Raw genomic sequence first — 16,248 nt, 5'->3', positions numbered from 1 at the left:
GACATATAATTGAGATCGGTATACCTGCATCTCCAGTTAAGATGTCTAAGAAATGTCCATTGAATTTTCTCAAACTTTTCTTTATGTGTGACATATTGTGGAGACCAAACAGAAGAGCATACTCGAGCAAACTGCGAACATGGTAATGTAATCTGGTCCCCTCATTATGCTGTTCATATCAAGCGCCTTGAATCAGTTCAACATCGTTTTATAAGAAAAATTGCATGGAAGATGGGATTGGAAAGAGGAGACTATTCATATTCTGATATGGAGAGGTTTTTAAGCATATCAAGTCTTGAAAAACGCAGATGCATTGCAGATATAATCTGCATGTATAAAATTATGAACTGTCTCATTGATGCCCCTGAAATTTTGCAAAAGATTCTTTTTAACGTTCCCACCCGTAGACTAAGAAATAATGAAATGCTTTTCCTCGGTCACTACAGGACCAATTATGGTGCACAGTCGCCTTTGCCCAGAATGATCAGGCGGGTGAACGATCATCAAGATCTTGATTATTATGGTGTAAGGATGTCTTTCTTTACAAATCAGCTAAAGAATCTGTATAGTTAGCCTATGCTTTTTACTTAATCTAAAAAATCTATCATCTGTCTTTGCTGCTTATTTCTGTTCCTTATATTTTTTTATTCCTTTGTAAAAATTTCTTTTAATTGTAATGTTTATAATGGACTTTGTCCGTAAATAAATAAATAAATAAATAAATAAATAAACATGAGCAAAGTAGACCATTTTAATACACGCGATATCATTAAATACCTGACATGTACGAAGTACAAAACCAAGGTTTCTATGTGCACGGGTCAGTATGTCATCGAAGTGATTCTCAAATGTAAGTTTGCTATCAAGAATAACACCCAGATCGCGTACGGTATCAACTCTCTGAACAGGTTGGTTTGATAATATATAATGATATGGGATTGGATGTTGACCTCGCGAAAAAGAAATAAGCAAACACTTTGATACATTGACGTTAATACGATTTTTCAAATAGTATTCTGTCAAACGGTTTAGATCATCTTGAAGTTTAAGACAGTCAAGGGGATTCTTAACTTTGAAGTATATTTTTTTATCATCTGCGTACATCAAAAATCTTGCGTTCATAAATACAACATAAATATCATAGAGATACGCATTGTAAAACAATGGTCCCAAATGTGAACCCTGGGGTACTCCGGAGGAAATATCAGCAAACTCAGATCGAAAACCACCAAGAACAACAGCTTGGCTTCTATTGCTGAGATAAGATAAGATCCATCTGTGAACGTCTCCTTTTACACCCAAGTTTAAAAGTTTTCTCATAAGAATGATATGATCCACTCGGTCGAAAGCTTTTTCGAAGTCTGTATAAATTACATCAACCTGCTCAAGTTTGTCCATACAATGAAAAACATAATCTATAAATTCTATCAAATTGGAGATAGTAGATTTGCCTTTCAGAAACCCATGTTGTTGGGGAGGTATTCCTTTTACTATGATTGGATAAATCCGAGAATAAACTATTTTTTCGCACACTTTGCTGAAAGTATTGAGTATGGAAATACCTCTATAATTAGAAATTTTATTTTTTGAACTTTTTTTGTGTATTGGTAAGATATGAGCTTCTTTCCATTTCAGGGGAAAATATCCTTGCTTGAGAGATAAATTAATTATTTTATTGAGAGGGATACATAATGATTTTGCACATTTTACAATAAAATATGGAGGTACTCCGTCACTTCCAGCACCTCCATTTACGTCGAGTGTAGACAGGAACTTGTGTACCTCCCTTTCAGTAGTTTCAATTTTATCTATTAAACTACCGTCATCACAATATGGTGGTGCAAGATTTTCTACAGAATATGAAGTGCAAGGTTTGCTGAAGACCGAACTGAAGAAATCATTGAATCCTTGACAAATAGACTGACCACTGTTATATTTCTGATCTTTATACTCGAAGGATTTAGGGTAAGCAGAGCCACCTCGACGTTCTCTTATATATGACCAGAGTTGCTTGGGGTTGGATTTGATGTTTTTTTGTAAAGATACAACATATTTTTGAAAACAATCTTCCTGAAGTATTTTTTGTCGATGACGCAACAGAGCAAACTCATCGTAATCGAGAAGGTTACCAAACTTTTTCCATTTGGCATGAACTTTCTTTTTTTCTTTAATTAATTTTAACAAAGAATCACTAAACCAAGTAGGATATGAACGTTTGCGACTACGTGTGTCGAGAGGAATGTGTGTTACGATCAAATCATTAATTAAATCATAAAACCTGGAGACGGTATCTTCCAACGATAAGCCGAGGAATTGTTGAATCCAGTTAATTTGTAAAAACTTTTCATTAATCAGATCGTAGTTTCCTTTCCTAAACCTTCTAATTGGTAAACTGTTTTCCTTAAGAGGGACAGTAAAAATATCATTAATGAAAATTTCTAACGAGGGGTGGAAAACATCTTCCTTTACTAAAGGAGAATTAGAGCGACTTACTTCCGATGCAAAATTACTAAAAACAAGGTCGAGAATATTATTTTTAGAGTTCTTATTCAAATTGTATTGACGAAAGTTATTTTTTATGAGTAATTCGATCAAGTTCCTGGCTGATTCCTGTAACTCGGCTGACCCTTTATGGATATAAACCGGGGAGTCAAAAGAAATCCATTGAATATTGGATAGATTAAAATCACCCGCAACAAAATAATAATCATCGCCACCAAGTTCAAAAACACTTTCAAATATTGAAGTTAAACGCAATATATGTTGAGATAGGAAAACTTGGTTCTTACCCTTGTTTACATAGTTGATGCTGTCAGGAGGGGCATACGAAGAGCAAATATGTAAGTTGCGAGAAGCTGAAGAAGACGCAGCCGAACCCATGCGGGAGCGCAAGGACTCCGAAGGAATGGTAACCCACAAGCACTCCGAACCCACTCGCGACCACTCGGGACGCGCCCGTGCACTGAGGCTCCGATGTACCAGTATCATCACACCCCAACCGTCGAGCTTACCACTTTCCACGCGATCACGATCGCGGCGAAAAATATCGTACCTGCTGTCGCAAATTTCGGAATCGAGGATTCCTTCGCGTTTTGTGGGCATCATATGCTTTAACTACGGAGCAGACATGGAATTAAAAATGTATTGTGTTTTTATTTTATCTTGTTTGCGAAATACAGATCTTATTTGCAAGTAAAATTAAGGGGAAGAAGTTGTTTGTCTTTGTGTGCAATTTATATTTTAATTATTAAATTATATTAACACTTATTTTACCTTTCCTATTGCATGATTTAAAAAAAATTTAAGTTAGTAATCATTGGTATATTTATGGTCTTACAGTATGGTGTAATTTTACATTAAGGTAATCATTGAAACCAAAAATGCATGTTTGAAAATGGCGACATCGGGTTTTTTATGATGTAAACTCTTGAAATGAGCTTTCTATATTATACCCGTAAGATAAGTTTTAATTTGGTGAGAGGAACAAATAAAACAAGTCTAGCGTTTTAAATGGTTTTGGGTATGTGGAGGTTTTTTATGATTACACTCATGTAGTCGGATATTTTATGTTGAATTTATTTTACTAATTTTTTTTTATTATTTCATTATAATGTTTTCAGGTTTTATTTGCGCTTGCGTTGACACGAGATTTTTTCGAGAAATTTAATGCTTGAAGCAAATGATTGTTATCTTTACTTTAATATAAGGTACTACACAAACAATAATAATACTTTCTTCTAGATTCTTGATGCTTTTAAACATTTTTATTTTATCGCAACATCCAGTGGTGCATAGCGTACTGCATTAGTGCTGCGATTGCTGTGTTTTTTAATTACAGTTAATTTTATTTATAAAATAATCCCATTTGTTCTTTTTTTTCTCCATAGGTATCATTGAAGCTGCTATCAATTCCTCGTTTATTTTTTAACAAAATTCAAATGTTGGTTTTTCTTTATGTTTTATTTTACTCTACATTAGAAATATAATTTACTAATTAACAATTTTATGTTTTTCACTCAGGATGGAAACGTTTGGAGCGTTATCCAGTGGACAGAACGAGGCTAAAGAATAAGATAGTTGTTTTTTATCCCAATATCTACTATTTAATTTTTAACTGTATACGAACATATATATTATGTTAACTCTTGATGTTCAGCTTTTAATATGCATTTAATTTTAACATTTGTGTTATAATTTATTGAATATTTATCTTAGATTTCTATAATTGTTACTGTTATTTTTATACTATGTTGTATTTATTTATTTCATTAATTTTTACATAAATTTTACATTATTGATTTATATTTTTGTTTTGTTAAAATAATATTTGAATATTTAATCATCTAAATACGAACCACGACTAATAATTTTATTTATTTATTTTGCTTTCAAAATAATACAACTAGAATAAGGCCAACCCATCTTCTCTGCTAACGACTCCAACCAGAAACAAATTCTGCGGTATGGAGTCTTCATACTAGCAGCATTGTCCAGTTTCGGGGTGGCATAGCGCCATCTTCGTTTACATTCGGAATAATGTAAACACGCAGCCTGCACCTCGACCTGGTTGCAGCAAATCAGTTTTCAGCAAATCACTGCATCAAAAAATGAAATAAAGTAATTATTTTTTATAATATTTATAGATGTTATCCAAAATAACACATTCGTTTATAAATAGTTAATTGATTGTCATTTATTATTTTAATGAAAGGGCCAGCGCATCTTCTCTGTTCACCACTCACACCAGAAGAAAAGTTCTACGAGGTGGAGTCTTTATACGAGCAGCATTGTCCAGTTTCGAGGTGGCATAGCGCCACCTTCGTCAACATTTCTAACAATGTGAACACGCAACTTGCACCTCGGCCTGGTTGCAGAAAATCGGTTTTCAGCAAATCACTGCATCGAAAAATGGGATAAAGTAATTATTTTTTATAAATATTTATAGGTGTTTTCTAAAATAACACATTCGTTTACAAATAATTAATTGACCATAATTTAATTAATTTAATAAAAAGGCTAGCGCATCTTCTCTGTTCACTATTCCAACCAAAGGTAGGAGGTGGAGTCTTTACACGAGCAGCATTGTTTAGTTTCGAGGTGGCATAGCGCCACCTTCGTCAACATTTGGAACAATGTAAACACGCAGCCTACACCTCGGCCTGGTTGCAGCAAATCAGTTTTCAGCAAATCACTGCATCAACAAATGGGATACAGTAACTATTATAAAAAATAAATTAAAGGTGTTTTCTTAAATAACACATTCGTTTACCAATAATTAATTGATTGTCATTTAACTTATTTCATAAAAAGGCTAGCGCATCTTGTCTGTTCACTATTCCAACCAGAAAAAAAGGTACGAGGTGGAGTTTTTATACGAGCAGCATTGTCCAGCTTCGGGGTGGCATAGCGCCACCTTCGTCAACATTCGGAACAATGTGAACGTGAACACGCAGCCTGCACCTCGGCCTGGTTGCAGCAAATCAGTTTTCAGCAAATCAGTGCATCGACAAATGGGAAAAGGTAATTAAAAAAAAAAAAAAAAGGTGTTTTCTAAAATAACACATTCGTTTACATATGATTAATCGATTGTCATTTAATTTATTTAATAAAAAGGCCAGCGCATCTTCTCTGTTCACCAATCCAACCAGAAGAAAATTTCTACTAAGTGGAGTCTTTATACGAGCAGCATTGTCCAGTTTCGGAGTGGCATAGCGCCACCTTCGTCAACATTTAGAATAATGTGAACACACAGCCTGCGCTTCAGCGCGGTTGCAGCAATGCAGTTTTCAGCAAATCACTGCATCAACAAATGGGATTGAGTAAAGATTTTTTATGAATATAATATATGAGTCTTTTTTACAACAACACAATGAAAATTAATAAATTAATGAATTATCATTTAATTAATCTGATAAAAGGCCATGCGTGGCCCCTAATTCTCTTAAAACTGTTGGTTTCAAATTAAAATGAAAATACTCCTGTGATTCGTCATTACTAAAACTATTAGTAATGACGCACTGTAGCGGTTTTTTTCTTAAATCTATCAAATTGTTAGCATACAAAGAAAGCTAACCATGTAAAATGCGATAGAAAAAAATAATTTAAAGTTTTAGATCTGGATTATGGATAATGGAATAAAAAAGCAAATCTTCTCATGTCGCGTTTTTTCACAAATTTTGATAATTATATATTAATCAATTTCATGATCATCATCATTCTCTTTCCGCACCTAATGGTGCATAGAGCACTGAATCGTTACACTAACTGTGGCGTATCTTGATCATTTTTGTTACATAAAGGTAAGACGATCAGTCTTACGCTTCAGGTACCAGTTCAGGAACTTAGAAGGATTATATAAAAAAGATAATGAAATTTGATCAACAGTTCACATAAAATAAGAAATATAAAAGATAAGATTACCAACGACTAAAAAAACAATATCAAAACACATTTTGAAAAGGTTTAAATTGAGTCACCTGAATAAATAAAAGAAACGTAAAGATTTGAAATCATTTATTTTTCGAATAAATATTTTCGATGAATTTTTCTCTAATATTTTTGTAATATTAATATTTAATGCATTACCTTTGTGTTCAAACATTTAAACTAAATGTTATTAAATATTTGTATATAACCACTTACCGACTTTTCGATGTGTACCGATTTTGAGACGTACCCGTCTCTTCGTCAAGACACAAGACACCAATATTTTGATAAGCACATGCACTCAAGTGCATGTTTGTCCTAATCAGTGCATGTGCTTATAAAAATGCATAACGTGCTGGTTTTATATTTTTGTGCAACAACTATGGTGAATGTGCATAGTAGGTTTTGCATGTTGGTTTAAGTGGTGTCCTAACGAAAAGACGGGTACTTCTCGAAACCAATAGATATAGAAAGGTCGGCAAGTGGTTTTATATAAATATTTAATAAGATTAAGTAATTTTTTTTTGATAAAAATATATTATTTATTAAATATTATAATATTGGTTTTTAAGATTCTATGAACTTACTTTATAACGCATAAACAATAATAATAATGTTCAAATAATTCCTTCGACAGTATTCAGTGTTTTTTAACAAAATGCATTTTCTATTTTTTATAAATACAAAAGAATTATGTTTTTAAGACCTGAGAAGGGCTTTTTTGAACCTATATTTGCACCTCAATGGTGGAAAAGACACGCATTGATTCACCTATCATCATATCTATCACGTCTATCATTCGTATCATGAAACTAATTTTGTTTATTCTTTTTTATAGTTTACCAAAACGCGGAGTACTCTTCAAAGAAAATCTCGTTTCGTCCTCCACTCTCAGTGATCTTCTGCAACGGTTTCTGCACGAGAAGTTGAAGAAATCAATCAAACAATCTAAGGACCTAACAATACCTTAAAATAAAATCGATGATATAACATTTTAAAAAATCACTTGCACGTGATAAAGTCAGATCCGCTTTCTGTAGTTCACATAAAAATATTTTTTTAGAACGAATAACATTTTTAAAAAAAAATATCAAAAAAAGCAAATGGTTGCTTACTTCTACAGGGTAGAAACGAGAAGGAAAAGGAGGGAGTCTGATACTGCGCCGCGCTCCCCTCACTTATTCCCTGCAGAAGTAAGCAACCATTTGTTTTTTTAAATATTATTTTTTAAAAAAATCTTTGTTCTAAATATTAAAAAAAACGCTTTTTGTCTTCTTGCCCATACTGATCATTGCGGTGTCTAATGTGACAGGGTTTAAAAAACCCACTGTATATATTTAATCACGTTATTAGTTATGTACCAACGAGATAAAATGTTTTAAATTGAAAAAAAACAAACAAAATTAGGAATAGTGAGTTAAATACATAAAAAAAGACGTATGCTTAAATTATGGCTACTAGAAAAAAGATTTTCGTATTAATGATAGTTCAAATTGGTAATATAATAAAATTGAAATATGGTAAAGTACGTAATGTATTTAATTTATTTAAAATAAAATTGTTGTTGATGTAGGTTATGTATGAAACAAACAAAGTTATATATAACCTGCTAAGGAGTTGTATGCTTACAATCCAGCAAGACTTTATTTTAAATTATCGTGTAATTATTTTTGAAACAAAAATAAAATGCGAAAAGAAAGATAGGAAATTTTGCTAAGAAAGAAAAAACGTAAAAACTTATTGGAAACATTAAAAATATAAATAATTGCGAATTTAAAAAATTAAACTGACTTTTGTAAAGCTTTAAACAATGTATATAATTAAAAATGAACTATATGTTTAGTTCATTCAAATGTTGGTAGACAAGGACTTGATTTTATTTATTTATTTATTTAAACGCCTTGTAGGCTTTTACATATATTTAAATATAAAGAACAGACATATTTTACACAAAAGTAGCAAAAAATTTAAAACGAAGTAATAAGAAAAAGAAAATAAAAATATATAAAACCAATCTTACATATGGTACATACATACATATATTCCAGTAGAGAGAACAGAAGTGTTGTATTAAATATATCTATATCATTTGCGCATTCTTTTGCAAACACATGAATTCTCCTCATAGGCGAGTGTGCACTGTAGTTAGTTGTAGATACATTTATATAGAAGATTTTATCTCTTGGTAGTTATTAAAATAAACATTTTGTAACAGAGATGAAGAACATTTGAGAAGAAAGAATATGGAAGTCTAGGTATTTAAAAGTCAAACGACCTGTTTAGTAGGCATCGTCAAAGAACATTTTTTTTTTTTTAATGCGGGTGAAATAATTCAGCCAGATTGATAACTGCGTCAGTAAATATTTAATTTACAAAAACTGAGATTGAAATCCCTTACCACTTACATTGATCCATTTCAGAGGTCATGTGACCACTTTTTAGATCCGCTCATTGCAAAGACGAATTTTTAGCTTAAATAAACCGCCAGAAAACCTTTGTATAAAAGATTCGCGTTATTTATAGTTATAAAAATTACAAATATTAAAAAATAGCAGAATGAAAGGTATATGGTTCTTCAAATATATGCAGAATTACACATCATGTAAAGTGGCTACTTAAACTAGCCAATAATGTCATAATCCGTGTGAATGCTTAGAATCCATATTGCTATCTCGTAAATGTTCTAGGGTATATTTTTATTAAGTACGTTTGAAAATAAGTAATTGTTGTATTTAAAATGTTAACCAATGTAATAATATAACTCTTTTGTCAAATAAATTATTTCAGTAAAATATGGCTTGTTTTGGTTCACTGTACTTCACTTCTCACAAAATTACTCATGGAACGGGGGGACCAAACGACACCAGTACCTACTTGTATGTAGCGTCAGAAGAACAAAACTTAGGAAGTGTTTATGATCGTGCAATAATTTATTCATGTTTTCACGTACACATATTTTACTCATTCGTGTATTTTATTCATTTTTGTTTGTTTGCCGAATTCTAATGTACATACAGTGAAATTGACCCTTATATTATTAACATCCTTTTTTTGTTTTAATATTAAACGATTGAAAAATTAAAAAAACAAAAGCAGAAAAATGCTTCTTTCTGTTATTTTCACGATAATAAAAAATACGGATCAAAATCGGTCTATGGGGAATTTGAATCCTCCTTTTTAGTTCCGGCTAGGTTAACCTGGTTTTGAGATGACAACCCATTTATTTTTTTTATTTATTACTCTTCTATATTATGATTCAAATCATGACTGTTTTTTTTTCCAATTTAAGTGATAAATCAAGATATCCTCATTATTATAAACATTACCATAAAATTATATTATTTGAATTAAATTTAGTAGAAATAGATTTGTAAAAGTAAATGTTGCAGGGAAAGCACTCCCTTCACATACCCGAAAACCATTTTGAAGAACGTGGGTCTTCCCATCTGTTTCGTTCATACTAAAAAACAATATGGTTTTTGCCATTTTTACATTTTCAAATTCATAAGCGGCGATATAAATTTAATTAAAATCTGCTTCTTTTATTGGCCTTTTCACTGTCGAGTTTAGCACATTATATCGTTGGGTTTCTGGCACAAGTTGATAACTACAAATTTCAAAAAAATAATATGTCGTCATAAATGGTATTAATTAATCTTTGTTTAAAAAATAAATAAAAAATATTCATATTTTATAAATCAAAACATAATATTTTATAATATTCAGCTTGCAGTTTTGATTTAAAAGTGCAATATCTCACTTCTGACAAAAACCCGACGATATGTAAGGCTTACGTCAGATATTGTCATTCTTTCTCGTATAGGAAACCCGAATAAATGTAAAAGTTGATTTTTTTTCTATTAAATTTAGGTACAAAACTATTTGTATACATACATACATAAATATTCATAATATTTGTACAGTGATGAAGAGTCAAAGGTTAAAGTTAAATTTTAAAAATATATAATGAATTAAGCAAAACAATAAGTTTATGAAGGAAAAACCTTTAAAATTTATTATTTTAATAATATTGATGTTTTTTGTTGATATTTCTTCATCTACAGGGCTTATAACCTGTCAATGGCTGGTTTAAGTGGCCACTTCACACTCTGTGTAACATTCACCATTTTGCCTATATTTGAACATCTATATTCCTCCAATTCTTCCATCTGTTGATGTTTGTGAAGTTAAAGAGACTTCTATATTACCTTCTCTTAAATGTTCTTCATCTCTGTTGTAATATGTTAATATAAACAGCTCCCCAGGGAGTTGAATCCAGTCCTTGTCTACAAAAATTTGGACAAACTCAAAATATTGTTGATAAATTACCTGGTCCATGAAGAAGTATAGAAATTGAAAAAATAATATTTTCAGACGTTGCCAAGTATGTCGGTGAAATAATTCAATTAGATGAATCTCACCAGCATAAATAAAGGTTTCAGCTCTTTAACTTCACAAACAACAACATATGGAATAATTGAAGGAATATAGATGTTCAAATATAGGGAGAATGGTGAATGTTACACAGTGTGTAAAATGGCCACTTAAACCAGCCATTGACAGGTCATAAGCCCTGCAGATGCCTAGACTTCTATATTACCTTCTCTTAAATGTTCTTCATCTCTGTTGTAATATGTTAATACCTATTTGTCTTAAGATGCAGTCCAGTTTCCTGCGGCTGACTTTTTTATTTCGTTTAACTTTATATACCACACAATACCGCATATTTGCAAATCTACATAAATATCACAAAACATCCTGTCGCGCGTGTCAAGATCAAACTGGTTTGACTTCCCCGCATATTACGTGGTCAGACCTTAAATCGCCAAAAGGGCGCCCTGCCCGCGCCGCAAAACGCTCGCCGCTATGGTCACGCTCTAATTACTAGGGATTGGGTAATTATATTATTATTTATATAATTTTCAGTAACAAAAGAAATCTTTAACTGACATACCTACACAAAAAACGTTCCCTAAAATAAAAAAAAAGATTTTCAAACAGAATTAGAGTGCACAGATAAATAAATTATGTGAAATTTAAAAAAATTTCAAATAAAAAAATAAAAAAAAACGATTCTATAGGAAAACTGCAAACAATTTACTATGAATGTATTTTTTTTTTTTATTAAAAGTTGTATGTGAAATAAATAAATAAAATATACCTCAGTATTACGTTATTGAAATTATTTTCCATTTCTGTTCATCAAAAAAATTACGCTCCAAACAATTTTTTTACGTTCGCGTTTTTAAAGAAATTGCTTTACATCTATTCTGATGTAAGTATTAATAATTCAAATAATGTATGAAAATCGATGTGGGTAAATCCACAGAGAGTTGAATGCCAGCCACAAAAAGGCTTTATTATTCAATTTTCTCAGAAAAAAAAGTAATTTATAATTCCATTACTCGGTCGAAGGATTCCGAAGAATACAGTCTGGTGGGAAATAAAATTGAATCAATATTTAACAAACTGTATGGATAAAAATGAACACAAAAGATCAGTTTTTGATCCACCTACCAATTTGTAAATTATCATAAAAAATGAACATTCTAAAAAAGAGAGTATGAAAGTCTAGACGTATAAACGTATGACCTCTGTTTACAGAACTAATGACATATATTTTCTGGGCATTTGACTTGTTGGCAGATTTAAGTGGTCACTTTACAAACAGTTCAACATTGACCATTTCGCTTATGTTTGAATACTAAAAACCCTACCTCCTTTCCCGGATTAGTTTTAGAGGCCTTGAGGCCCCTTGTCAAATCCACCAATGGCAAACACATTTTTTTTAGGTTCAATGAACGGTTTATTACTCTTAACTTATAACTTGCTACTTTTAAATTAATTTGTACAATTTTGACGGCGATAGAGTATGTTAGTTCATTGGCTTGTTAGTTAACCGGGATAAACAAATCTGGCCGGGAGTACAAGACCCGTCACCACCCCTTCATAGGCCATGAAGCAGTACGTATAGAGCAACCTTTTCACATTTTTTTTGTTTGGAAAACCAAATTTCTTTATTGATATCGGTGAGATTATCCTGGCTGAATCTTTTCACATCTGAAAATCCTCAATTTTCATACTTCTTCTAATACGTACTACCTTTAATCAACGCAACAATGTTTTAAATACATACGATAAATGTTTTTTGACAAGAGACTTCAATAATTTCTTCTCAAATATATTTTCCCTTTCCGTTCCGTCAAATTTCAATCTTGATTACACTCCTAGTGAGTGGAAAACAGTTTTGTCTATAAGCATTTGAACATACTCAAAATACTGCTGATTTTTTTTTTAGTAAAAATTAAATAAAACCGTCACGATTGGTTATATTATTTTGTAAACAATTTAATGTATGACCAGTATTTTTATCACGCTTTTATTTGTAAACTCGTGTTGCAAATCTTAAATTGTTTTGTGCAAGGAGTTTATTACGAATTCATTTTTTATTTCACGCGTAACACATGAGAACGTACTGTTGGTAGAGTTGTTAAACCTTCTAATTCGAGAATACAAACATTTTCAGGAGACAATTGAAACACTCCAAAACTTTTAATATTAGCTCAAAAAAGCCTTTTTTTTATATTTATTAATTTCAAACTGATTAAATAAATTACATGTTTGGAAATATTTTTGTGCTCATATTAAAAGTTGAGGACTGTTTTAATTGTCTCCTGAACATTTTTGTAATCTGGACTAAGAGTTTTTCAAAAATCTTTATTAATGCATTACACCGATTTCATGACATCGTTAAAGTCCACACTGCACGATAAAAAATAAGATGTAGCGGATAGATTTTCATTGTTTTATAATTATTATTTATTAAATGGTAGGAAAACGCACTAAAAAGTACACCGTGAAGTCTACTAGTAGTCACATAATTTTCTTTTGCGGGATTTTTACCAATAGTTGCCGCTGTATTAATTGAAAATGGTATGAATATTATGATAAAAGTCTGTCTTACCTTATTTCAACGTGTAGTGTGGATTGAGACGATACACGTGAAATAGGTTTTCGAATCCAAGTACCGTGGGTGGTAAAATTATCATATCCAGAAAGGAATTAATTATTTTATTTTATTGTGTTCTAATAAAAAAAAAGATAAAAATAAACGTAAGACAAAGTTACTATTAATGTTATATGCTGATTGAAACCCCGTTTAAAATCCGTCTTACATCCAAATTTTCCAAAACGATTTTATTGGATTTAATTATTCTCTGTCCGTGCATCCATACAATCGTTCATTCCGAATATTTCTGAAAAAATCGAAGGTACCTCAAATTAACCGTAAAAATACGTTATTTTTTCAAAAACAGCAAATGTTTACATTCATTTGTTTGAAAACAGCAATAGCCCACATCAATTTGTATTTATGAACAAAAATATTTTTTTTTTCCCAGCATTTCTACCACTATGTAGCGGCGCCAACCACTATCACTCATTGTTTGACATTTAAAAAGTGTTCTGAATATTCTTTTAAACAGGTTTTTTGACAGTGTTTACAAAATATTTTCACAAATCGAAATAAGAAGAGTTCAACTAAAAAAAAAACGGCTATTTTTATTTCAATCATTCGTACAAATTTTTATTTTGTTTTCACTAAAACCTACAAAGGTCGAAATAGTGTCCAAAAACATCAAATATCATATCACGATACCATTTTGTTTAATATTCCATACTTTCAATTTTTATAAATTTTCATGATGCTTTTTTTTTTATTGCTGTGCCTTGTTAAGTCCCCCCGACGTTAGTGATCACTACGGCGATAGTTTCTGGTCCAGCGGTACTCTGCAGCCAGGACAACTGGTTGTTGGATGTTCTCGCTATAGTAATTCCTGAGAAAAGATGACCAGAGTGGTTTCCCGTTGCCTTCTCTGGTGGATTTTTCTGTCGGGGTTGCCTTCCCTTTGCTGGTGAGTTTTGGTTTTGAGGCGCCAGAAACTCGCCTTTTATCCCCTTGTTATCTGCTGTAATGAAACCATTTTTTACTTTTATTTATTTATTTACATACTTAAGTTTACTGTTCATTATTTGAGACAATAAGTCCAAACTCCATGGGACTAAAAATCCTGTGTTGAGATGGGACAAGCAATTATATGACACAGATACATGAGTATATCACTACAAATATAGAATTAGGAACATAAAAATTAATTGTAAAAACATATATATGGCACATCAATATGGTAAACAGTAAACTCAAGCATTTGGAAAATCATCACGGAGTTTCCTACTCAAATCCCTCCCACTAAGGAAAATCCAGTCCTTAACTCCTTTCTTAAAAAATGTAAACTTAACATTAACTAACTAAACATAACAAATGTAATCTCATTGCTTAGGGTTTGCAACGTGGATGCTAATGAGTTAGACTAGTCAGTAGTTTTGCCGGTGGAATGCAACTGGAAGTTTGCAGCATTTTATAGAAATACCTTATCCTAAGAAGGATACTTAAGAGTGAAATATATGGTTGAAGGGGTAAGTTGGGCAACTCCACTAACCTGCTATTTTGTTGAAGCGTGACTTGGTGCTGAAACCTGGTGAAGAAACTGGCAATCTCGTGACCCTGGCACAGCTCCTGTTCGGAGCAGGTGGTACGGGTTGGCAAAGATCGGTTTTAAGAGTTTGTTTTTTTTTTAAAAATAATAACCCGCTAAGCCTCTATTTTAGAGGCTTGTCAGCCGGTGGGAAAGAGGAAATATGGAAGGAGGTAATGAAAAATTCACCACAACACCCAGACCAATTGAGAAAAAAATCTTTCATGAATTTTTTTCTTGCAACTGGCGGGAATCGAACCCGCGACTCCAGTTTCACAGTCGGCCGTCTAACCAACTGCGCCACGACGCCTGTCAAATTTGATAGCACTCCACTGGTTTGACGTAAGTTAACTACTGGATTACATGTGGTTTTGGCAGGCACTACATGCGTTTTAATTATTGCGTATAGCTGCGCTAAGAAATAGGAAGTAGGACGGATATGAATCGGTAGATATAAATTAGTTGTTGAGAGTTGGTTCGAACATGTATTATACACCTAGAATTAAATTAAATAAAAAAAAATTATAAAGATTGAAACATAAAATTATAAAACAACTTTAACTTAGTGTAACCAAGTACCTCTCGAAGCAAAAAGAGCTTGTCACTTTTTTAAAGAGGAACGGCATTTAAAATAAAACAAAACATTATGCTTCATTCCCTTTCCACACCTAATGGTGCATAAGGCACTGCATTGGTACACCGATCGCAGCGATTCTTTATCATTTTTGTTACATGAAGATAAGATAAAAGAAAGACATGTAGGGACTATAAAATATAAGAGTATGAAAACACTAAGCAAATAAAATAAATAGTAAATATCTAAGACATAGAATTATGAAGAGTCCAGACGAAGCGTAGAATCATATTTGAATACATCGGACTGTGTCCAAAAATGCCCCAACTATGTCGCACTTTCACCGTGCGAAAACTTAAAGTCTCCGCGTAATGTTGCCATGTTGCAAAAAATATAACCATAACACAAATGTAATTAATATAAAAATTAAAAAAAGCGATTTGTTAATTTCTCTAAAATTTTATTGTACGCGCGAAAACATTGATTGACACAATATAACTAAATTGTTTTTAAATTTTTTTTAAAACATAAAACATAGGAGGTAAAACAGAGCATTTAAAAAATAAAAGATTATAACATAGCAATGAAATGCATATTGTCAGTAAAAATAGTAAACGGAAAATCCCACAAAGGCACGGCCTGTTCGTGGGTAAACAAGAAATGTTTATGAATTGTTTGTAAATAAATAAATAAATTACTTCCAGGTTGAGAAAC

The sequence above is a fragment of the Micrasema longulum genome, unplaced genomic scaffold (assembly GCF_059751315.1).
Source record: "Micrasema longulum isolate JH-2025_06_02 unplaced genomic scaffold, ASM5975131v1 h1tg001608l, whole genome shotgun sequence".
Lineage (NCBI taxonomy): Eukaryota > Metazoa > Arthropoda > Insecta > Trichoptera > Brachycentridae > Micrasema > Micrasema longulum.
Note: the sequence above shows the minus strand (reverse complement) of the source record.